Source organism: Solanum verrucosum, unplaced genomic scaffold (genome assembly GCF_900185275.1).
Source record: "Solanum verrucosum unplaced genomic scaffold, falcon-dt-bn FXZP01000244.1, whole genome shotgun sequence".
Taxonomy (NCBI): domain Eukaryota; kingdom Viridiplantae; phylum Streptophyta; class Magnoliopsida; order Solanales; family Solanaceae; genus Solanum; species Solanum verrucosum.
This window is the reverse complement of record NW_026019999.1, coordinates 892,136-919,511: the sequence shown is the minus strand read 5'-3', so window position 1 is coordinate 919,511 and position 27,376 is coordinate 892,136. Positions and strand designations below refer to the sequence as shown.

Below are 27,376 nucleotides of genomic sequence, written 5' to 3'. Positions count from 1 at the left end.
ATTGATCCTCGATTAAATATTGTTCAAGCAAATGATAAATCATCTGATATTTTTGATAAGGATATTCCTTCTGCATCTGAAATGGATTTCAATCTTAATGATACTTAATGATGAATGTACACCAAATCGATTTTAGTCCAGGTACACTGGCAAGAAAGTATATTCAAAATGAATTTGCAAGTGAGAAATGGAGCCAGTTTAAAACTTGGTTTTTTGACATTTACAGCACTGAAGATCTGCATAATATTTCACAAGAATTTTATGAAACTTGTGCTTTGCATAATCATATTATGTTCTTCGTTCCTGGGTTTATAACCACTTATTTACCTTTATTCATCAAAGTCCTTGAATGATCTTATAAAGATGAATCAGGTAATATTATTAAGGATTTATCCGCCTTAGGCACCTTTTATACTTCCTAATAATACAGGGATTACTTTCACTGCTTTCCAAAAATTCATTGAAAATGATGTGGCTACAATAAGTATTAACGAGATTAATAATCTCATTTCTCAAAATATCTATTTAGATCTTTATGTGAAAGGTTTAGGAGAACATATTAGTTCTCTTGATAATAAATTGGATGATCTGATAATTTTAATTGGTCAAATTAAAAATGATTTAAAACCTTCTGAACAGGCTTCTTCGTCAAAACAACCTGATGTACCTATTCAGAGACCTCCTGAGATTCAGGATTTTGTCTTTAAACCACTCTTTGATCTTGAAAATCTTCTTGATAAAAAGTTTTCACAATTTAGGGAAAAATTCACTAGTTTATCTGAAGATTTTGCAGATGAAATGGAAACCACTTTGATTTTAAGAATCAAGTTGATTTAGAAATTAATTAACTTCGTGGTTATCCCAAGAAGAATAGTGGTAATACTAAATATGCTCATCAACCTAGTATGCAAACTTATTATTATCCCAGACCAACCCCTCAAGATGTTTTGATAGAGGAACGTGATTGGAACCAAATGAATACTTCTTATAGTGGAAGTGAAATTTATGAATGGAATCTTGACGGTTTGACTGATAGGCAACTGACTATACTTGTTCATAGAATGCTTATGTATGCTACTATTTGCAAGAGTGTTAATAACACCGATAGAACTATTTGCAAAATGATAATTGCAGGCTTTACTGGCCAACTTAGAGGCTGGTGGGATAATTATATGAGCACGGAGGCAAAAGCCGCCGTAATTAATGCCAAGGCGGCTAACGAAGGAATTGATAAACTAGGATTCGCCTTGATAAAAAATAGAGAAGACGCTGTTTATACCTTAGTCTTAACTATTCTCAAAAATTTCAATGGTAGATTTACCAATCAATATGAGAGTGTTCTTCTTTACTAAATGGTTTTCGATGTAGTCATTTAGGAGAATTCAGGTGGTATAAGGACACCTATCTAAGCCGGGTAATGGAACTACCCGAAAACCATTTTGAACACTGGAAAGCTAAGTTCATAGATGGCTTACCTCCGTTATTTGCCGAGACAGTTAAAAAAACTCTGAGGAATTCGCAATGAGCTATTCCTTACGACACTTTTACTTATGGAAAATTAATAGGAGATTGCACCCAAGGAGGTATTAATTTGTGCAATGAATTGAAACTCTCTAGACAACTTAATATAGATAAGCTTAGAGAAAGATCTTAGTTAGGAGATTTTTGCGTTCAGTTTGGTTTACCAGATTCAGGAAAATAGACCAAACCTAGAGATTCTAGAGACTCTAATCCTTATAAACCTCATAGGAAAAGAAGATCTAGGCGAAGATCTAGGGAAGAACGAGAAGAGTGAAGGACTCATCGTAAATCTAATAGATTTACCAAGAATATATCTAGGCGAGATCTCGCAAAGATTAAGTGCTACAAATGTGGAAAATTCGAGCATATAGCACCAAATTGTAGGCTTGAAAACCTTAAAACTCTAGAGTTAGAGGAAGATTTGCACGATTAGGTCTATAGTTTCTTATACACCTCTGGTTCTGAGTCCGATTATGATGCCGATTACTCTGAATCAGGTTTTGAAATTGATAAACCTGAAACCTCTGGTAATACTCAGTCAGCAACTATAGATGCTTGTTAATGTAGAGGTGATATTTGCTCTTGTGAACATGATGAATTTTATAAATTACAATCTCAATTTGAAGATTTGAATATGAATACTATTACTCAGATAATGTGATAGAGCTGTTAAAAGAAGTTACTGATAACACGTTACGTGAAAAGATTATTCAGCTTGCTGCTAATAATAAGGCTAGCTCGTCTAATATTGGTGAAAAATCAAATAATGAATTTGAATATTCTGCTCCTTATTCTCTGTCTGAAGTCAATAATAGACTTTCTAATCAATATGTTGTTATTCGTGATACTTCTTTTGATGACTTAAAAGGAGAAATTGAACAATTGAAATAAGAGATTAAATCTCTTAAACAAAATCAAATTATTTGTGATCACTGCCTTACTCAGATTGAGTCTGGTAACAATAAAGGTAAAAATATTGCTGAAGAAAATACTCTTGAAAAACCTATTAATATTGATCCTAAACAAAATATGGTTTTAGGAATGATGCAGGTTGTTACAACGCATAAATGGTATATTAAATGTACCATATTAATTGATAATACTTTCTCTATAACTGATGTTGCTATGATAGATAGTGGAGTTGAGGTAAGCTGTATTCAGGAAGGTCTTGTGCCTACCAAATATTTTGAGAAAACAACTAATACGGTCAGATCTGCTTCAGGACATGCTTTAGATATAAAGTATAAACTACCTAATACTCGTATATGCCAAAATAAAGTTTGCATTCTTCATTTCTTTTTCTTGTTAAAAAATCAATTATACCCTCCTATTATACTTGTAACTCCTTTTATAAATGTGATTTATCCTTTTACTAATATAACTGCTAAAGGATTTTCTGCTACTTACAAAAATCAAGATATTAGTTATACTTTTATCACTGATCCTATTTCTCGTGATATTAATGCTTTGATTAATATGAAATGAAAACATGTTGATTCTTTACAACTTGAAATATTTAGTATAAATATATTCAAAACTTTAAAATCTACTTAAGTGCAGGAAAAAATTAAATTAATTTCTGAACAAATGGCCATTGATATTTGTGTTGATCACCCTAGTGCTTTCTGGAATCGATAAAAGCATATTGTGACTCTTCCATATGAAGATCATTTCTCTGAGGATGATATCCCAACAAAATCTCGTCCTTGCCAGATGAATGCCGAATTGGTTGAATTCTGCAAAAAGGAAATTGATAGTTTGTTACAAAAGGGTTTGATAAAACCTTCTAAATGCCCTTGGTCTTGTACTGCATTTTATGTTAATAATGCAGCTGAAAAAGAATGCGGTGTTTCCAGGTTAGTTATAAATTATAAACCTTTGAACAAATATTTGAAATGGATTAGGTATCTTATTCCAAATAAAAATGATTTATTGTCAAGATTATATGACGCCAATATATTTTCTAAATTTGATTTAAAATCAGGTTATTGGCAGATTCAAATATTTAAAGAGCATTCTTATGGAACTGCTTATAATGCCCTGTTTGGACAATTTGAATGGAATGTTATGCCATTTGGTTTGAAAAATGCTCCTTCTGAATTTCAGAAAATTATGAATGATATTTTCAACCCATATTTGGACTTCATCATTGTTTATATTGATGATATTTTGGTTTATTCAAAGACTCTTGAAATGCATATTAAACATTTAGACATTTTCAAGAAAATAGTTATACAAAATGGTTTGGTGATTTCTAAACCAAAAATGAGTCTATTTCAAACTGAAGTCAAATTTTTAGGACATCTTATTTGTCAGGGGAAGGTTACCCCTATTCAAAGATTGATTGATTTTTCTTTGAAATTTCCTGATGTTATTACAGACATGATGCAATTATAGCGATTCTTGGGAAGTTTAAATTATATTTCCCGCTTCCAAATCAATCCTCATGATAAAACTGAATATCTGATTCGATTTCATTCTGGAAAATGGAGCGATGCTCAGAAAAAATATGCTACGGTATCGCATGAAATGTTGACCATCGTTAAATGCGTATTAAAGTTTCATGATGATTTGTATAATCAAAGATTTTTGATAAAAACAGATGCACAATCTGTTAACTATATGTTTGATAAAGACTTTAAACATGATGCTTCAAAGTTGATATTCGCCAGGTGGCAGGCACAACTTGCCTCCTTTGATTTCGAAATACATTATAAAAAAGGGAGTCATAACTCTCTTCCTGATTTCTTAGCCAGAGAATATCTTTCATCAATAGCTTTCTTCCTTTCTTTAACAATAAAACTTTAGTTACTATTTTAAAGGCAGTTCCTCTTAATAGAGATATACATGAACGAATTTTATGGAGAATTATAGATGGAATGATGATGGATATCGTCAAAAATTACATGATAGAAAAAGCACTCTATGATAGCTATGATTATTATGAATGCTATAACCTTCTTGATGACTAAAACAAAATATTTTGTTTGTAGGATGGACCCTCATTGGGTGACCAAGGGTCGAGGAAAGGGAAATAACTCCCATAGAAGGGGAAGATCATCTCCGGGATCATCTGCATCTGGATCATCATATGGATCCTCTTCTAACTTCCGAATTATACAAAGAGGAGGAATGAGCTTAGTTAAACTGGAGACTTCTCAAAAGGAAGCCTCTTCTTCGTCGTCAATACATCTAGAAGATATTCTAGAAGACAATCCTTTATATGCAGAATTGCAGGTGTATTTGTCCCTAAAAGAGAAAGGTGATACCTTTGCCTCCATTGCTAGAGACGATATTGATGATATCAAATCATATGAGAAGATAGTAAAGAAAGAAATAATATTTCTTTTAGAAAACTCTGAGATTCAGAGAAAAGATGAACCATGGAAGATATTTCAGCGATATTTAATAAATGGATTATATTTCCCGGGTGAATCATATAAAACCCGCTCGTACTACGAGACTATTCTAACAAGCACTGGTAGCGCTGAATTCCAGCACTTCTCAGGGTACAACACAAGCGAGAACATTTATAACTTCTCCAAAATGATTATTAAGCAAGTTATTTCTATAGAAGATTGGGGTATATCTTCAATGAAAGAAAGGCAGATGAGCCTTAACAAGATTCCCACTAGCTTCACCTATTGGGATTATATTAATGCTTTTAGCAAAGTCCTCTACTATAATAACGAGAGGCATAAGCATACATGGTTCGTTAAGGTATGCACAAAAATATTTGCTGAAACTATCCCTAATTGGTTTTTAAATTGGTGGTCATACCACGATCCAATTGCAAAGATTTTACCAGAACCTTTTCAAAAATTATACAAAGAATGGGTTAAGGATTCACCCAACCTTAACAAATTATACCAAACTGATCACATTTGCTACATGGATCAAATAGAACAAATATATTTTTTCATAGAATTCTCTATTCCATGGATCCATAAATGGACCCCATAAGTAGGTTTTACAAAAGAAGAAATTTCGTGTTTATATGGAACCTATTATAACAATTTCTAGGATAAATTAATGAAAAAGGATCCCAAGACCAAGGCATTATACGGCCAAGAATTATTGGATTCTATTGTCCAAACAATTCAAGACTATAGTACTAATCCTCAGAAAAGTGGACTTGTTGATAGCTCCGTCAAGCATATTGCTAGAAGAATTTCCATTCAAGATGGAAACAAAGAAGAGATGATAAATGCGTACTTAAATGAAGTCAGGAAGAATCTTCTCAGTAATATCAATCACTACGAGAAATCTGACAGTTTGAAACTAGTGATGATGTGCAAGAAGATACAACTCAACTTTGTGGAGATACACTACAGCAAATGGAAGATTGCCTATTTGGCTTAAAGGAAAAGACAAAGTAGGTGGCTTAGTAAAAGAAAAAGAAGGCGTTATCAACAGGAGATATACTGTTGATCAACAGTAGATACACTGTTTAGGGGACAAATGTGACCCAAGACTACTGTACATAGATACTTAAATGAAGTCAGACAACCAAGAATTATTGGATTCTATTACCCAAACAATTCAAGACTATAGTACTAATCCTAAAAAAAATGGACTTGTTGATAGCTCCGTCAAGCATATTGCTAGAAGAATTTCCATTCAAGATGGAAACAAAGAGGAGATGATAAATGCTTACTTAAATGAAGTCAGGAAGAATCTTCTCAGTAATATCAATCACTAAGAGAAATCTGACAGTTCTATGCGAAGTGAAACTAGTGATGATGTGCAAGAAGATACAACTCAGCTTTGTGGAGATACACTACAACAAACAGAAGATTGCCTATTTGGCTTAAAGGAAAAGACAGAGTAGGTGGCTGAATAAAAGATAAAGAAGGCATTATCTACAGGAGATATATTGTTGATCAACAGTAGATACACTGTTTAGGGGACAGTTGGGACCCAAAACTACTGTACATAAATGCTTTGTGTTTTATTTTCCTTCTATAAGTAAGTAGATTTTTCATTTTCAGAGAGCAGTTTTTGGAGAAACCCTCTCTCTTTTGTTTGTTCTCCCCCTCTTGCTTTCTTGTAATATATTGTAAGTTGTAAGTTTGCCAAAGTAACGGAGTTTGAATAATATAAAGTATTTCCATAGGCCCAGGTTTTTGGCCACAAGGTACTTTCTTTAATTCTTCCTTTATCTTACTTTCTTATCTTCTCCGATCTGAGCCGTGACTATGTCCGGCTAAAGACTTATATCTATGCCGGATAACTAACTTCTCTCTTTTATAGACCATGAACGGATCTAAGCTTTATTTAAATATAGAAGATTTTTAGTATGGCTTCTCGACTTGGTTTTGAGATTGAGGTACAGTCGGATCTAGTACTACTTTTATTGGCTTTGTCTTTGTGACTCCGTCTGATGAGCCGTGGTTTTTAGCCTGAAAAAAAAGAGTTTGATAAGTAGGGCGTCTCATACCCGGTTAGAACTATCAGACACATGGGCTCAATAAAAGTATGTATTAGCTTCTTCGACAGGCACTTTCCTTGGGTAAAATAATTAAACCATGCAGTTTGAGAAACTATGTTAAAATTCTTGTGTATTTCGATTCTTATGTAGTTGGACTACCTCTAAGGATATTGAATTGCTTGATCTATGACTGGGCGGACTATTGTCAGGTCAGAGATCCTGTAACTTTGGTATGAATTTTAGTATGGCTTCTCGACTTGGTTCTGAGATTTAGGTACAGTCGGATCTAGTACTACTTTTATTGTCTCTGTCTTTGTGACTCGGTCTGATGAGCCGTGATTTTTAGCCCAAAAAAAAGAGTTTGATAAGTAGGGCATCTCATACCCGGTTAGAACTATCAGACACATGGGCTCAATAAAAGTATGTATTAGCTTCTTGACAGGCCCTTTGCTTAGGTAAAATAATTAAACCATGCAGTTTGAGAAACTATGTTAAAATTCTTGTGTATTTCGATTCCTATGTAGTTGGACTACCTCTAAGGATATTGAATTGCTTGAGCTATGACTGGGCGGACTACCGCCAGGTCAGAGATCATGTAACTTTGGTCTGGGATAATAATAAGTTTGCATACTAGGTTGATGAGCATATTTAGTATTACCACTATTCTTCTTGGGATAATTACTATTATTATTATTATTATTATTATTATTATTACTATTATTATTATTATTACTATTACTATTACTACTATTACTATTACTATTAGTATTAGTATTATTATTATTATTATTATTATTATTACTATTATTAGTATTATTATTAGTATTATTATTATTATTATTACTATTATTATTATTATTACTATTACTAATATTATTACTATTACTATTACTGTTATTAATATTATTATTACTATTACTATTAGTATCAGTATTACTATTAGTACTACTATTACTATTACTATTACTATTACTATTACTATTACTATTAGTATTACTATTATTATTACTATTAGTATTATTATTACTATTACTATTACTATTACTATTACTATTACTGTTACTATTACTATTACTGTTACTATTATTATTATTAGTAATAATAATAATAATAATAATAGTAATAGTAACAGTAACAGTAACAGTAACAGTAACAGTAACAGTAATAGTAATAGCAATAGTAATAGTAATAGTAATAATAATAATAATAATAATAATAATAATAATAATAATAATAATAATAATAATAATAATAAGGTGGTACAGTCATATTCAATACAATAAGTTAGTAGATTTGTCTTAGTGACTCCGTCTAGCCAGTCGTGGTCTCAGCCCAATAAGGAGTTAAAGGGGCGCTTTATACCCAGTAAGAACTTCTAGACACATGGGCTCACTAGCAATACGTATTTGAATCTCAACAGACCCTTTGTTTGGGTAAGAGGATCAGATCCTTCCATACAATCATTAAACAATATAAAAATTTGTATATATTTCGATTCAGATTTATTCCTTGAATTCGGATGTTAACAAGCTAGATTGAAGATGACCGCGCGGACTACTGCTCGTCTTCTAAGATCCTGTATGTTGGTATCAGAGCCTGGGAACTTTCGTGGTAAATATGAGATTGATGTGAAGTATTACTATTAATATTAGTATTATTATTACTATTAGTTTTATTATTACTATTACAATTACTATTACTATTACTATTAGTATTATTATTATTATTACTATTACTATTGCTATTAGTATTACTATTAGTATTATTGTTATTATTATTATTACTATTACTATTACTATTACTATTACTATTACTATTATTATTATTACTATTACTATTAGTATTAGTATTACTATTAGTATTGTTATTATTATTAGTATTATTATTATAAGTATTATTATTATTATTATTAGTATTATTATTATGGATCTTAGAAGACGGGCGATGGTCCGCGCGGTCATCTTCATTCTAGCTTGTTAACATCCCAATTCAAGGAATAAATCCGAATAAAAATATATACAAATTTTTATATAGTTTAATGACAGTATGGAAGGATCTGATCATTTTACCCAAGTAAAGGGTATGTTGAGATTCAAATACGTATTGTTAGTCATCCAATGTGTCTAGCAGTTCTAACCGGGTATAAGGCGCCCCTTTAACTCCTTATCGGGCTGAGATCACGGCTGGCTAGATGGAGTTACTAAGACAAAGCCACTAACTTATTGTATTGAATCTGATTGTACCACCATCTCGAAACCAAGTCAAGAAACCATATATAAATTTATTCATATTTTGATTCAGATTTATTCCTTGAATTCGGATGTTAACAAGCTAGATGGAAGATGATCGCGCGGACTACCGTCCGTCTTCTAAGATCCTGTATGTTGGTATCAGAGCCTGAGAACTTTCATGGTAAATATGAGATTGATGTGAAGTATTTCAGCATAGATATCAACATACATGATCTTAGAAGACGAGCAGTAGTCCGCACGGTCATCTTCAATCTAGCTTGTTAACATCCGAATTCAAGGAATAAATCTGAATAAAAATATATACAAAATTTTATATAGTTTAATGACTGTATGAAAGGATCTGATCCTTTTACCCAAGCAAAGGTTCTGTCGAGATTCAAATACGTATTGTTAGTGAGCCCATGTGTGTAGCAATTTTAACCGAGTATAAGGTGCCCCTTTAACTCCTTATCGGGCTGAGACCACAACTAGCTAGACGGAGTCACTAAGACAAAGCCACTAACTTATTGTATTGAATCTGACTGTACCACCTTATTATTATTATTATTATTAATGTTATTATTATTATTATTATTATTATTACTATTACTATTACTATTACTACTATTACTATTACTATTACTATTACTACTATTACTATTACTATTACTATTACTATTATTATTATTATTATTATTATTATTATTATTATTATTATTACTAATAATACTAATAGTAATACTAATACTAATAGTAATAGTAATAATTGTAATAGTAATAGTAATAGTAATAGTAATAGTAATAGTAATAATAATAAGAGTACTAATAGTAATACTAATGCTAATAGTAATAGTAATAGTAATAGTAATAGTAATAGTAATAGTAATAGTAATAGTAATAGTAATAATAATAATAATAATAATAATAATAATAATAATAATAACACTAATAATAATAACACTAATAATAATAATACTAATAATAGTACTACTACTAATAATAATAATACTAATAGTAATACTAATAGTAATAGTAATAGTAATAGTAATATTGAGAAGTATGCTTTTTCTTACTTCGTCGAGATAATTATTAATCATCTCTTCTTTATTTCCATCCTGAATAGAGATCTTTCAAGCAATATGTCGGACGGAGCTATCATGTATAATTCCCTTTTGAGGAACAGGACAATATTCTTGAATTCTTCGTTTAATAAGATCCAATAATTCTTGTCCGTATAACAATTTTGTCTTGGTATCTCGTTTCATTAATTTATCCCATAAATTATTATAAAATGTCCTGTATGGACATGGAATTTGTTCGTCGGTGAATCCCACCTCCAGAGTCCATTTGTGAATCCATGGGATCGAAAATTCAATAAAGAAATAGATTTGTTCGATCCTTTCAATATAACAAATATGATCTGTATGACATAATTCATTCAAATTTGGTGAGATTTTTACCCATTCATTGTATAACTTAAGAAATGGATCTGGTAAAATCTTAGTTGTTGGGCAGTGGTACGACCATCAATTTAGGAACCAATAAGGAATTGGTTATGCAAATATTTTTGCACAAACCTTTATGAACCATGTATGCTTGTGTCTCTCATTATTGTAGATGAGGACCTTATCAAAAGCATGAATATAGTCCCAATATGTGAAATTCATCGAGACTTTATTTAGACTTATCTGTCTTTTTTTCATTGTGGAGATACCCCAATCTTCAACCGATATAATTTGTTTAATTATCATTTTGGAGAAGTTATAAACATTCTCACTGCCGTTGTAGCCTGAAAGTGCTGAAATTCAACGCTACTTGTGCTCATTAAAATAGTCTCATAATAAGATCGGGTTTTGTATGAATCTCCCAGAAAATATAATCTGTTAACCAGATATCTCTGGAATTTCTTCCAGGGCTCTTCTTTTCTCTGAATATCAGAATTTTCTAAAAGAAATATCATTTCTTTCTTTGATACCTTTTCGTAAGATTTGATATCATCACCCTCTTCTTTAGCTACCGATGCAAAAGTATCACTTTGCTTTTGGGATAAATACTCTTGCAGTTGTGCGTATAATTGATTATTTTCTGGAATATCGTCCAGCTGTATCCAAGAAGCAGCTTCTTTTGTTAGTTTCACCAAGCTCATTCCTCCCCTTTGTATAATTGGAGAGCTAGACGAGGATCCGTATGACGATCCGAATAATTTTGAGTATGATCTTCCCCTTTCGCGAGTATAACTTCCCTTTCCTCTAGCCTTGGTTAACCAAGGAGGGTCCATTCTGCAAACAAAACACTTAGTTTTATTTGAATATATCATAGTAATAATTATGGTAATAATAAATTTCGTCGTCAAATTCGATGATCTCTTCGCAACTAAGAATATCAGAGATGATGTCTATTAACATCCCATCTATGATTTTCCAAATAATCAATTCTTGTACATCTCTATTGAGAGGGATTACCTTTAATATAGTAATTAAGGTTTTTTCTGTAGGGAGAAAGGAAGCTCATTATGATGATAAATATTCTCTATGATTTTCCAAATAATCAATTCTTGTACATCTCTATTGAGAGGGATTACCTTTAATATAGTAATTAAGGTTTTTTCTGTAGGGAGAAAGGAAGCTCATTATGATGATAAATATTCTCTAGTAAGAAATCTGGAAGAGAGTTATCACTTTTCTTTTTATAATGGATTTCAAAATTAAAAGGTGCTAGCTGTGCTTGCCATTTAGCAAAAATCAATTTTGACGCATCATGTTTAAAATCTTTATTAAACATATACTTTACAGATTGAGCATAAGTTTTTATTAAAAACTTTTGATTATATAGATCATCTTGAAATTTTAAAACACATTTAACAATGGTTAACATTTCATGCCACCGTAGCATATTTCTTCTGAGCACCGCTCCATTTTCCAGAATGAAATTGAATTAGATATTCAGTTTTATCATGAGGATTGATCTGTTTTCATATTCCTCCATAGCCAATGTTAGATGCATCTGTCTCTACAATCTTCTGCCAGGCTAGGTTAGCTAGTGTGAAACAAGGTAAAGATTTAACACGAAGTTTAATATTTTTTACCAAATTGGTGAGACTATCAGTCCAAGGTGTTTTATGATCCTTTTTTAGCATTTCGTATAACGGGCTACATCACGAGATAAATTTTTGTAAAAGGGGGTATTATAATTTAAACTTCCCTAGAATCTTTGTAATTTCGTACTATCTGTAATAACATTAGGAAACTTTGACGCAAAATCAATCAATCGTTCAATAGGGGTAACCTTCCCTTGACAAATAAGATGTCGTAAAAATCTGACTTCAGTTTGAAATAAACTCATTTTTGGTTTAGAAATTACCAAACCATTTTGTATAACTATTTTCTTGAAGATGTATAAATGTTTAATATGCATTTCAAGAGTTGTTGAATACACCAAAATATCATCAATATAAACAATGATAAAATTCAAATATGGGTTAAAAATATCATTCATAATTTTTTGGAATTCAGAAGGAGCATTTTTCAAACCAAATGGCATAACATTCCATTCATATTGTCCAAATGGGACATTAGAAGCTGTTCTGTAAGAGTGCTCTTTAAATATTTGGATCTGCCAATAACCTGATTTTAAATCAAATTTAGAAAATATATTGGCGTCATATAATCTTGACAATAAACCCTTTTTATTTGGGATAGGATACCTAATCCATTTCAAATATTTGTTCAAAGTTTATAATTTATAACTAACCTGGGAACACCGCGTTCTTTTTCAGCTACATTATTGACATAAAATGCAGTACAAGACCAAGGAGATTTAGAAGGTTTTATCAAACCCTTTTGTAATAAATTATCAATTTCTTTCTTGCAGAATTCAACCAATTCGGCGTTCATCTCGCAAGGTCGTGATTTAGTAGGAATATCATCCTCAGAGAAATTATCTTCATATGGAAGAGTAACAATATGTTTTTTCGATTCCAGAAAGCACTAGGATGATCAACACAAATATCAATGGCCATTTGTTCGGAAATTATTTTAATTTTTTCCTTCACTTTAGTAGATTTTAAAGTGTCGAATATATTCATACTAAATATTTCAAGTTGTAAAGAATCAACATGCATTTGTTTCATATTAATCAAAGCATTAATATCACGAGAAATAGGATCAGTGATAAAAGTATAACTAATATCTCTATCTTTATAAGTAGCAGAAAAACCCTTAGTTGTGATGCTAGTGAAAGGATAAATAGCATTTATAAATGGAATTCCAAGTATAATCGGAGGGTATAACTGATTTTTAACCAAAAAGAAGAAATGCGGAATGCAGACTTTATTTTGGCAACTACGCGTATTAGGAAATTTATACTTTATAGCTTAAGCATGTCCAGAAGAAGATTTGACCATATGAGTAATTTTTTCAAAATATTTGGTAGGTACAAGACCTTCTTGAATACAACTAACATCAGCTCCACTATCTATCATAACAATATCAGTTATAGAAAAAGTATTATCAATTAATATAGTACATTTAACATACCATTTATGAGCTGTAACAATCTGCATCATTCCTAAAAACATATTTTGTTTAGGATCAATATTAATAGATTTTATAAGAGTATTTTCTTCAACAATATTTTTACCCTTGTTATTAGCAGACTCAATCTGAGTAAGGCGGTGATCACAAATAATCTGATTTTGTTTAAGAGATTTGATCTCTTGTTTAAACTGTTCAATTTTTCCTTTTAGGTCATCAAAAGAAGTATCACGAATAACCACATGTTGTTTAGAAAGTCTATTATTGAATTCAGATAAAGAATAAGGAGCAGAATATTCAAACTCATTTTTTGATTTTTCAACAACATTAGATGAGCTAGCCTTATTAATTGCAGCAAGCTGAATAATCTTTTCACGCAACGTGTTATCAGTAACTTCTGTTAAAATCTCTATCACATTATCGGAAGTAATATTATTAATATTCATATCTTCAAATTGAGATTGTAATTTATAAAATTCATCATTTTCACAAGAGCAAATATCACCTCTACATTTACAAGCATCTATAGTTGCTGACTGAGTATTACCAGATGTTTCAGGTTTATCAGTTTCAGAACCTAATTCAGAATAATCGTCATCATCATAATAGGACTCAGAACCAGAGGTGTACAAGAAACTATAGATCTTATCGTGCATATCTTCCTCTAACTCTAGAGTTTTAAGCTTTTCAAGCCTACAATTTGGTGCTTTATGCCCAAATTTTCCACACTTGTAGCACTTAATCTTTGCGAGATCTTGCCTAGACCTATTCTTCGTAAATCTATTAGATTTACAATGAGCTTTTCGATCTTCTCGTTCTTCCCTAGGCCTTCGTCTAGATCTTTTTTTCCGATGAGATCTATCTGGATCAGATTTATTAGAATCTCTATGTTTGGTACCTTTTGCGGTAGTATTAGGTAATCCAAACTGGGTACAAAAGTCTCCTAGATGAGATCTTTCTCTAAGCTTATCAATCTTAAGCTGCGTAGAGAGCTTTAATTCATTGCACAAATTAATACCTTCTTGAGTGAAGGCTCCTATAAGATTACCAAAATTATAAGCGCCATAAGGAATAGCACCTTGCGAATTTTGTAGAGTTTTCTTAACTCTTTCTACAAATAATGGAGGTAAGCCATCTATAAACTTGGCTTTCCAATGCTCAAGAGCATTTTCCGGCAGTTCCATAACCCGACTTAGATAGGTATCTTTATACCATCGGAATTTGCCTAAATGTCTACATCGAAGACCATTTAACAAAGAATGAACATTTTCGTATTGATTGGTAAATCTACCATTAAAATGTTCGAGAATAGTCAAGACTAGGGTATAAACTGCGTCTTCTCTATTTTTTACTAAGGCAAAACCTAAGTTATCAACACCCTCATTAACAACCTTAACATTAAGTACAACGACTTTTGCCTCAAGGCTCATATAATTATCCCACCAACTCTAAGTTGACCAATAAAACCTGCAATTATCATCTCGCAAATAGTTCTATTGGTGTTATTAACACTCTTACAAATAGTAGCATACATAAGCATTCTATGAACAAGTATAGTTAATTGCCTATCAGTTAAACCGTCGAGATTCCATTCATATATCTCTCTTCCACTATAAGAAGTATTAGTTTGGTTCCAATTACGTTCCTCTATCAAAACATCTTGAGGGGTTGGTCTGAGAATTCATTTTGAATATATTTTCTTGCCAGTGAACCCGGACTAAAATCAATTTGATGTCCATTCATCATTAAGTATCTTTAATATTAAAATCCATTTTGGATGCAGAAGGAATATCCTTATGAGAAATATCAGATGATTTATCATATGTTTGGACAATATTTAATCGAGGATTAATTTTAATTTTATTTTTATCAGCAGATATGATAGAAGATAATGTATGCAAAGAAGCAACACGATTTCGAGCTGGACCATCACCAGGGTCAATTGGCGAGATGTGTTGGATGGCAAGTAATCTTTAATCAGAACAAAATGAATGTCTGTTATAAGGAACACTTTTTTCATCAAACTAAATACAAATCTTACCATCAGCATTTTGAGTAATATGACAATATTCAGAATTAGTGACAACATCAGTCATCTGTTCTAGAGGTATAACAAAGTCTAAAGTTCAAGTAGTAGGAAAATTAATCTCTTCCCATTTTATAGGTCTTCTAGTAGTGACCTTGGATTTAGCAAAATTAGTTTCAACTATTATTGTTTGATTAGATGTATCATATAACTTACAGCTTAGGTTTTACGTAGCAAGTAGTTTAAAATAGATTCTATAAGATAAACAAATCAATTCAGATCCAGGCGCATATTTATAACCATGTGTTTTAACATTTTAAGTCAAAGCATCAAGAATAATAGAATCAGTCAAACATAATTGCAAGTTAGGTTGAGTACTGAAATATACTGGGCCATAAGCTACCGTAGATTCAATCGAACCCATCAAAGATTGTTGAAAATTTAAATTTCGAGCATCAGAAAGAGCAGTTAAAAATGTTTCATTCAACGCCAAGGATTGCTCAGTAGTTTTTATCAACTGTTTATTAGAGATCTTATCAAATCAACCATAATCATAAATGGTTTTTATATCAACTTTCAAAATAGTCCATTTGTTTAACAAATCAAGGTTTTGAGGTATATCTACCTCTTCCAATCGAGTACTTTTAGTACTAGTATCTCCTAAATCCATGATTAAGAGAGTATATCTATGCCGAAATAATAATAATAATAATAATAACAATATTAATAATAGTAATAATAATAGTAATAGTAATAATAATAGTAATAGTAATAGTAATAGTAATAGTAATAGTAATAGTAATAGTAATAATAGTAATAGTAATAATAATAATAATAATAGTAATAATAATAATAATAATAATAATAATAATAATAATAATAATAATAATAATAATAATAATAATAATAAACTCTGAGATACAAAGAAAAGAAGAACCATGGAAGTTATTTCAATGGTATTTACTCAATGGACTTTATTTCTCGGGTGAGTCATACAAAATTCGGTCATATTATGAAACTCTGCTGATAAGCACAGGTGTTGAATTTCAACACTTTTCAGGATATAAAACCAGTGAGAATGTTTATAACTTCTCCAAAATGGTTATAAAACAGATCATTTCTATTGAAGATTGAGGTATTTCCTCAATGACAAAAAGACAATTTAGCCTTAACAAAGTATCTATGAAATTTACATATTGGGACTATATTTAGGTTTTTAATAAAGTTCTCTATTAAAATAATGAGAGACACAAACATACTTGGTTCATTAAAGTATGTACAAAGATATTTGCTAACTCTATTCCAAACTGATTTCTTTATAGAATTTTCTGTTCCCTGGATTCATAAATGGTCTCCAGAAGTGGATTTCACTGAAGAACAAATCCCATTATTATATCGAGCCTATTTCAACTATTTTTTGGACAAATTAATGAAAAGGGACCCTCAAACCAAGTCCTTATATGGACAAGAACTATTGGACTTAATTTCCAAGACAATTCAGGATTATAAATCAATTCCTCATAAAGGAATAATTGCTGACACTTCAGTTAGACATATGGCTAGAAAAATTTCTAACCAAGAAGAAGATGATCAAAATGAAATGATTAATAATTATTTGGAAGAAGTCAAGAAAAATCTTCTTCTTAATATAACACACTACACAAAATCAGACTCATCTATGCACAGTGAAACAAGTGATGATACTCACGAGGCTCAGCCATATGAATCAGAAAGGTCGGTTTTAGAAGACACACTAAAGAAAGCAGAAGATTTCCTTTCAAAGATTAAAAAATAAGTTTAGCGGATAAGCATTATCAACAGTAGAAACAATGTTGCAACAGTAGATATACTGTTCCTAGGACCCACATAGGGGACCCCCTACTACTATTCCTTGATGGATGCTTTTTATTTTCTATAAATAAGCTTGTTTAATTTTGTAAGAGGCAGGTTTTTGAGAACCACCTTCTTTCTTTTAGTTTCTCTCTCTAAGTTTCTTCTTTTGTAAAAGTTTGTGTTTGCTTGCTGGACTTTGGCCGGAGTCATCAATAAAGAGTGTTGTTTGTGTAACGACAAGGTATTTCTTATTCTTTTCTCTTATTTCTTTTATTACTTTCTCCGATCTACGCCGAGACTATGTCCGGCTAAAAAAATATATCTATGTCGGATAACTAACTTCACTTTTATATTTACCATGAAAGATCTAGACTTTATCTAAATATGCATAAATTTATATATGGTTTCTTGACTTGGTTCCGAGATGGTGGTACAGTCAGATTCAATACAACAAGTTAGTGGTTTTGTCTTAGTGACTCCGTCTAGCCAGCCGTGGTCTCAGCCTGATAAGGAGTAAAAGAGCGCCTTATACCCGCTTAAAAGTGCTAGACACATGGGCTCACTAACAATACGTATTTGAATCTCGGCAGACCCTTTGCTTGGGTAAAAGGATTAGATCTTTCCATATAGTCATTAAACTATATAAAAATTTGTATACATTTCGATTCCGATTTTCTTCCTTAAATTCGGATGTTAACAAGCTAGATTGAAGATGAACGCGCGGACTACCGGTCATCTTCTGAGATCCTGGTTTCGTTTGTCCATTGAAAAAAGTAATAAAAAAAGGGCGCTAGGGAAGAGAGAAAGTTGCAGAAGTGCTTCTAGATCTCATGGAATAAGGCATAATTTCTGACAAAACTTTCCACCTCTTTGCTTTCACAGAAAAAAGAATTTAGGAGATGATTTGAAGATTATTTAGGACTTTATGTGAAAGTTTTAGGTGAACATATTAGTTCTCTTAATAAAAAATTAGATGATTTGAAGACTTTAATTATTCAGATTAAAAGTGATTTAAAATCTTCTGAACAATCTTCGAAACAAACTTCTACATTAAAACAGCCAGAGGTTAATATTCAAAGACCTCCTGAAATTCAGGATTTTATTGTTAAAACCTTTTTTCATCTTGAAAATCTTCTTAATAAAGAGTTTTCAGAATTTGGTGTGAAACCCATTAGTTTATCTGAAGAATTTGCAGATGAGATGGAAACCACTTTTGATACTAAAAATCAAGTTGATATGGAAATTAATAAACTTCGTGGATATAGCCACTAACTTGTTGTATTGAATCTGACTGTACCACCATCTCGGAACCAAGTCAAGAAACCATATATAAATTTATGCATATTTAGATAAAGTCTAGATCTTTCATGGATAATAATAATAATAATAATTGTTGTTGTTGTTGTTGTTACTAAAAAACTCAAGCTGTAGATAATTAATATGCTTTTGTTTCATTTCAATCAAAGCATTAATATCACGAGAAACAGGTTCAGTGATAAAAGTATAACTAATATTACGATCTTTATAAGTGGCTGAAAATCCTTAAGCATTTATATTGGTAAAGGGATAAATAGCATTTATAAAAGGAGTTCCTAAAATGATAGGAGGATATAACTGGTTTTTTACCAAGAAAAAGAAGTGAGGAATACAAAATTTATTTTGGCAAATACGAGTGTTAGATAATTTATACTTTATATCTAAAGCATGCCCAGATGCGGATTTTACCATATGAGTAGTTTTCTCAAAATATTTAGTAGGCACTAGTCCTTCCTGAATATAACTTACATCAGCTCCACTATCAATCATGGCAATATTAGATATAGAAAAAGAATTATCAATTAAAGTAGTACATTTAACATACCGTTTATGAGATGTAACAACTTGCATCATTCCTAAAAACATATTTTGTTTAGGGTCAATATTTATTGGTTTAGCAAGAGTATTTTCTTCAGCTGGATCATCATCAACCTTAGTTTTTCCTTTGCTATTAGCAGACTCAATTTGAGTAAGACAGTGATCACAAATAATATGATTTTATTTAAGAAATTTAATTTCTTCTTTTAAATCTTCAATTTCTCCTTTTAAGTCGTCAAAAGAAGAATCACGAACTACCATAGTTTATTTAGATGAAAGTCTATTATGAACTTCAGACAAAGAATAGGGAGAAGAATAAACAAAATCATCTTTAACGTTTTTATGATCAGGAATGCTGTGTGCTGAAGAGCTAGTTTTACTAGCTGCTAACTGAATGATCTTTTCACGAAGAGTGTTATCAGTAACTTCTTAAGAAGTTCTATAACATTGTCAGCAGTTATGGTGAATAAGTTCATATCTTCGAACTGAGATTGTAGTTTATAAAACTCCCCATGTTCACAATTACAGATATCACCATGACATTTACAAGAATCATTTGAGTCCTGTCGTTCTTTGTTAGAGGACTCGGGTTGATCATCTTCTGTTGAATAACTTGCTTCAGACTCTTCGTAGTCTGACTCGGAACCAGAAGTATAAAGGAAACTATAAACCTTTTCTTGAATATCTTCATCTAGCTCCAAAGCTTTAAGCTTTTCTAGTTTACAATTTGGAGCTATATGTCCAAATTTTCCACACTTGTAGCACTTGATCTTATCAAGATCTCTTTTTGACCTATTCTTAGTAAATCTATTAGATTTACGATGAGCGTTACGCTCTTCTCTTTCTTCTCTAGATCTTCTCCTAGATCTTCTTTTTCTTCGATGAGATCTATGGTGTTCAGACTTAGAGGTCTCATGTTTGGTACCTTTAGAAGCATCTGATAAACCAAACTGTGTACAAAAATCTCCCAATTGAGATTTTTCTCTCAGCTTGTCCATTTTAAGATGTCTAGAGAGTTTCAACTCATTGCACAAATTTATGCCTTCTTGAGTACAAGCTCCAATAAGCTTTCCATAAGTATAATTGTTATAAGGAATAATCCCTTGAGAGTCTCTCAGAGTTTTCTTAACTCTTTCAGCAAATAAAGGTGGTAAGCCATCTATGAATTTGGCTTTCCAAAATTCTAATCCATTTTTCGGGAAGTTCCATTACCCGACTTAAATAAGTATCTTTATACCATCTAAACTCACTTAAATGTCTACATCTTAAGCCATTAAGTAGAGATCTGACGGTTTCATACTGATTGGTAAATCTACCACTAAAATGTTCTAGGATGGTTAAGACTAAGGTATATACAACGTCTTCTCTATTTTTTACTAAGGAAAGTCCTAGGTTATCAACTCCTTCATTGGCAGCTTTAGCATTTATAACCGCTGCTTTTGCCTCCATAGTCATATAGTTGTCCCACCAGTCTCTTAGTTGACCAGTAAAACCTGCAATAATCATCTTGCAAATAGTCCTATTAGTGTTATTAACACTTTTGCATATAGTATCATACATGAGCATTTTGTGAACCAAAATTGTTAACTGCCTATCTGTTAACCCGTCTAGATTCCATTCATAAATCTCACTTCCACTGTAAGAAGTGTTAGTTTGATTCCAATCTCTTTCTTCTATAAGAACATCTTGCAGTGTGGGCCTAGGGTAGTAGTAGGTTTGCATACTAGGTTTTCTAGCATAACTACTATTCTTTTTAGGATACCCACGAAGTTTATTAACTTCCATCTCCACTTGTCCTTTAAAATCGAAAGTGGTTTCCATTTCATCTGCAAAATCTTTAGCAATACTTATAGGTTTTGCACTTGCACCAAATTCTGAAAACTTCTTATCAAGAAGACTTTCAAGATCATGAAGAGGTCTAAGAATGAAATCCTGTATCTCAGGATGCCTCTGAATAGGAACGTGATGCTGTTTTGACGTAGATGCTATATCAGCAACTGGTTTCTCAGCTTTCAATTTATCATCAATTTGAGTTATCAAAGTAATAAGTTTATCTAACTTATTATCAAGAGAACAAATATGTTCGCCAATGACTTTAAGATAAAGACCCAAATAATTATTTTGAGAAATAAGTCGATTAATCTCATTGATACTTACTGCAGCAACCTCGTTTTCAATAAAGCTTTGAAATGTAGTAAAGGTTATACATGTATTATTTGGTAAAATGAACGGAGCTTGAGGAGGATAAATAGATTTAATAATATTACCTGTTTCATCTTTTTACGATCGTTCAAGAACATTGATGAATAAAGGTAAGTAAGTGGTTATAAACCAGGGTAAACATAATATGATTATGCAGAGCACAAGTTTCATAAAACTCTTGAGAAATATTATTTAAATCATCTTCACTATAAGTGTGGAAAAACCAAGTTTTAAACCTGTCCCATTTTTTATCTGAAAATTCGTTTTGAATATATTTTCTTACCAGTGAACCTGGACTAAAATCAATTTGGTGTTCAGTCATCATCAACTATCATTAGGATTAAATTCCATTTCGGAAACAGAAGGAATATCCTTATCAGAAACATCAGTTGATTTATCATTTGTTTGAACAATATTTAAACGAGGATCAATTTTAATATTTTGTTTTTCTACAGATATAACTGTCGATAGAGTATGTAAAGAAGCAGCGCGATTTCTAGCTGTACCATAACAAGGTTCTATAGGAGAAATATGTTGGATAGCCAATTGTTTATCGGAAGCAAAATAATGTCTATTATAAGGAATACTTTTATCATCAAACTGCATACAGATTTTTCCATCTGAATTTTGACTAATATGAGAATATTCAGAATTAGTGACGGCTTTTGCCAATTGTTCGGGGGGTATAACGGAATCTAAAACCCAAGTAGTAGGAAAGTTAATTTCTTCCCACTTTATAGGTCTTCTAGTAGTGACCTTAGATTTGGCGAAATTAGTTTCTACCAAAATAGTTTGATCAGATGTATCATATAATTTACATCTAGGATTCAAAGTAGCGAGTAATTTAAAATAGATCCTATAAGATAAGCAAATTAACTCAGAACCAACTGCATAATTATAACCATGCGTTTTAACATTTAAAGTCAAAGCATCTAATATATTAGAATCTGTTAATGATAATTGCAGATTTGGTTGAGCATTAAAATAAACAGGACCATACGCCACTGTGGATTCTATCGAACCCATTAAAGATTGTCTAAAATTCAAATTTCTTGCATCTCGTAAAGCTGCTAAGAAAGTCTCGGGTAACCCTTTAAGGGTTAATGGTTTGAAAGAAATTTGTACCATGCCAATATGCAAAAATTTATATTGAGATCTATATAAATCAATATCACGTTTATTTAATAAACGAATAGTCTGTTCAGACGAGTTTAACGCAAAAGATTGCTCAGTTGTTTTAATTAACTGTTTATTTGAGATTTTATCAAACCAACCATAATCATAAATAGTTCTAATATTAACTTTCGGAATAGTCCATTTGTTTAACAAATCGAGATTTTGAGGTATATCTACCTCTTCCAAACGAGTACTTTTAGTACTAGTGTCTCCTAGATCCATGATCAAAAGAGAAATATATCTATGCCGAAATACTTCACATCTATTTAAATATTTACCATGAAAGTCCTAGGCTCTGATACCACGAAACAGGATCTCAGAAGACGGGCGGTAGTCTGCACGGTCATCTTCAATCTAGCTTGTTAACATCCGAATTTAAAGAAGAATAATCCAAATCGAAATACATACAAATTCTTATATAATTAGATGATTGTATGGAAGGATCTAATCCTTTTACGCAAGTAAGGGGTCTGTCCAGATTCAAATACGTATTGTCAATGAGCCCATGTGTCTAGCAGTTCTTACCGGGAAAGATACGCCCTTTTTAACTCTTTTTACGGGCTTAGACCACGGCTGACTAAACGGAGTCACTAAGACAAAGCCATTAACTTGTTGTATTGAATCTGACTGTACCACCATCTCGGAACCAAGTCAAAGAATTATATATGAATTTATGCATATTTAGATAAAGTCTAGATCTTTCATGGTAAATATAGAATTGAAGTTAGTTATCCGGCATAGATATAAGTCTTTAGCCGGACATAGTCACGGCTTAAATAGGAGATTTATTAAAGAAATAAGAAAGATAATTAAGAGAGATTACCTTAGGAACAAACAGCACACAACTTTTATTCTCCGGCCAAAGTCTGGCAAACTCCCAAATACTTCAAACTTTACAAAGGAGAGAGAGAGAGAATAGAGAGAAGAGTTGGTTTCTAAAACCTGCCTCTTTACAAAATAAAGGCCCTTATTTATAGAAAGATAAAGGCATCTAGGAATAGTAAAAAGGGTTCCTTATGTGGGGCCAAACAGTACATCCACTGTAAACAGTATTTCTACTGTTGGTAGTGCTTATCTTCACTGTAGATAGTGCTTTTGTCCACTAAACTTTATCTTTTAGCTTGGCCAAAAGTTTTTCAACCTTTTTCAGCGCCTCTGTTGGTTCTTCTTCTTCAATTTGTTGAGCTTCGTGCATATCTTCACTAGTCTCACTACGCATTGAGGAGTCTGATTTTGCATAATGATTTAAATTCAAAAAAAAGAGTATTTTTTACCTCTTCTAGGTAATCCAAGATCATTTGATTTTGCTCTTCTTCTTCATGATTAGAAATCCTTCGAGCCATATGCTTCATCGAAGTTGAGTCATCAGTTACAATTTCTTTATTAGGAATCGATTTATATTCTTTAATAGTTGTTGTAATTTGATCCAACAGTTCTTGTCCATATATTGACTTTGTTTGCGGATCTTTCTTCATTAGTTTATCCCAAAAGTTATTATAATAAGTGCGATATAAACAGGGGATTTGTTCTTCAGTAAAATCCACCTCTGGAACCCATTTGTGGATCCATGGAATAGAAAATTCTATAAAGAAACATATTTGTTCAATTTGTTGCAAATAAGAAATATGCTCTTGATGATATAATCTGTTAAGATCTGGGGAAATCTTCACCCATTCTTTGTATAACTTAAGAAATTGTTCGGGCAATATTTTTATCGTCGGCCCGTGGTATGACCACCAGTTCAAAAACCAATTAGGTATAGGAATAGCAAATATCTTTGCACATACCTTTATAAACCATGTATGTTTATGTCTTTCATTGTTGTAACAGAGGACTTTATCTAAAACCTGGATATAATCCCAATATGTGAAACTCATCTTCACATTGTTAAGACTAACTTATCTTCTGTCATTGAGGAAATACCCCAATCTTCAATGTGGATAATCTGTTTAATAATCATTTTAGAGAAGTTATAAACATTCTCACCTGTATTGTATCCTGCGAAGTGTTGGAATTCAACACCAGTGCTTATCAACAAAGTTTCATAATACTTTCAAGTTTTGTATGACTCTCCTAGGAAGTATAGCCCATTAAGTAAGTACCTTTAGAATATCTTCCAAAGTTCTTCTCTCCTCTGTATATTAGAATTTTCTAAGAGAAATATCATTTCTCTTTTTTCTACCTTTTCATAGGTTTTCATATCATCAATAGTATCTTCTTTGGCTATTGAAGCAAAAGTATTACTTTGCTTTTGGGTTATATATTCTTGTAATTGAGCATATAACAGATTATTTTCTGGAATATCTTCCAGATGTATTGATGAAGAGGTTTTCTCTTGTATCATTGAATTTAGTTTAACTAAACTCATTCCTCCTCTTTGTATAATAGGAGTGCTTGATGATGACGAAGATCCATATGACGATCTTGATGAGACTGAGGATGATCTTCATCTGCCTCTGCCTCTACCCTTAGTCATCCAAGGGTGTTCCATTCTGCAAATGAAACAATAAGTTTTAAACCCAATTCGCATCATAATAAGTGTTCGCTTCTTCTATTGATTGGAATAGGTCTATCATCATTCCATCTATAATTTTCCAGCAAATGATTTCTTTTACATCTCGATTAAGAGGAAGAACCTTTAAAATAGTAATCAATCTTTTTTCAGTAAAAAACATAGAGATAGGAATATCATTATCTCTTTCTGAAAAACTACTATATTCACTCATTTTGAATGTATTCTCTTGATAAGAAGTCTGGGAGAGAGTTATCACTTCCTTTCTTATATAGAGTCTCAAAATCAAAAGGTGTTAATTGTGCTTGCCACCTTGCAAACATTAATTTTGACGCATCATGTTTAAAGTCTTTGTCAAACCTATACTTTACTGATTGAGCATCTGTTTTTATCATGAATTTCTGGTTGTATAGATCATCCTGAAATTTTAAAACACATTTTACGATAGTTAGCATTTCATGAGCTACCGTTGCATATTTTCGTTGAGCATCGCTCCATTTTCCTGAATGAAATCGAATAAGGTATTCATGCTTATCATGTGGGTTAATTTGTTTTAGAATTCCACCATAACCCATATTGGACGCATCAATCTCTACTATCTTAGGCCAAGCAGGATTAGCAAGGGTTAAGCAAGGTAAAGACTTAACTCTTTCTTTGATTGCTTTAACAAGATTTGTAAGACTATCAGTCCAAGGTTTTTTATGCTCTTTTTTCAGCCTGTCGTATAACGGAGCTAGATCGCGAGACAAGTTCTTGTAAAAGGGAGAAATATAATTTAAACTTCCCAAAAAACACTGTAACTGCGTCCTATCAGTAATTATATCAGGAAAATTTGATGTGAATTCAATAGATCGCTGAATGGGAGTAATCTTTCCCTGGCAAATTAGATGACCCAAGAACCTTACTTCAGTTTGTAAAAGACTCATCTTAGGTTTAGATATTACCAAACCATTTTGAATAACTATTTTCTTAAAAATATCCAAATGCTTGATATGCATTTCAAGAGTCTTTGAATAAACTAAAATATCATCAATATAAACTATAATAAAATCCAAATAGGGATTAAAAATATCATTCATGATCTTTTGAAATTCAGAAGGGGCGTTTTTCAAACCAAATGGCATTACATTCCATTCGTATTGCCCAAACGGGACATTAAAAGCAGTTTAATACGAATGTTCTTTAAATATTTGAATCTGCCAATATCCTGATTTTAAATCAAATTTTGAAAATATATTGGCGTCATATAATCTTGATAATAAATCTCTTTTATTCGGAATAGAATATCTAATCCATTTTAAATATTTTTTTAAAGGTTTGTAATTTATAACTAACTTGGGGACACCACGTTCTTTCTCTGCTGCATTATTAACATAAAAGGCAGTACAAGACCAAGGTGACTTGGAAGGTTTTATCAAACCTTTTTGTAACAAATTTTCAATATCCTTTTTGCAGAATTCAACTAATTCGGAATTCATTTGGCAAAGACGAGATTTCGTAGGAATATCTTCCTCAGAGAAATCATCTTCATATGGAAGAGTCACAGTGTGCTTTTTTCGATTCCAAAAAGCACTAGGATGATCGGCACAAATATCAATGGACATTTGTTCAGAGATTATTTTAATCTTCTCCTGTACTTTAGTAGCTTTCAAAGTATCAAATATATTCATACTAAAAATCTCAAGCTGTAGATAATTAATATGCTTTTGTTTGATTTCAATCAAAGCATTAATATCACGAGAAACAGGTTCAGTGATAAAAGTATAACTAATATTACTATCTTTATAAGTGGCTGAAAATCCTTTAGCATTTATATTGGTTAAGGGATAAATAGCATTTATAAAAGGAGTTCCTAAAATGATAGGAGGATATAACCGATTTTTTACCAAGAAAAAGAAGTGAGAAATACAAACTTTATTTTGGCAAATACGAGTGTTAGATAATTTATACTTTATATCTAAAGCATGCCCAAATGCGGATTTTACCATAGGAGTAGTTTTTCTCAAAATATTTAGTAGGCACTAGTCCTTCCTGAATGCAACTTACATCAGCTCCACT

At 31.7% G+C, this 27,376-nt stretch overlaps 1 pseudogene; it reads left to right on the top strand.

Moving 5' to 3' along the window:
- The first annotated feature begins 363 nt into the window (after positions 1–363).
- Positions 364–25,947, top strand: LOC125819394 (uncharacterized; annotated as a pseudogene).
- Positions 25,948–27,376: the final 1,429 nt, after the last annotated feature.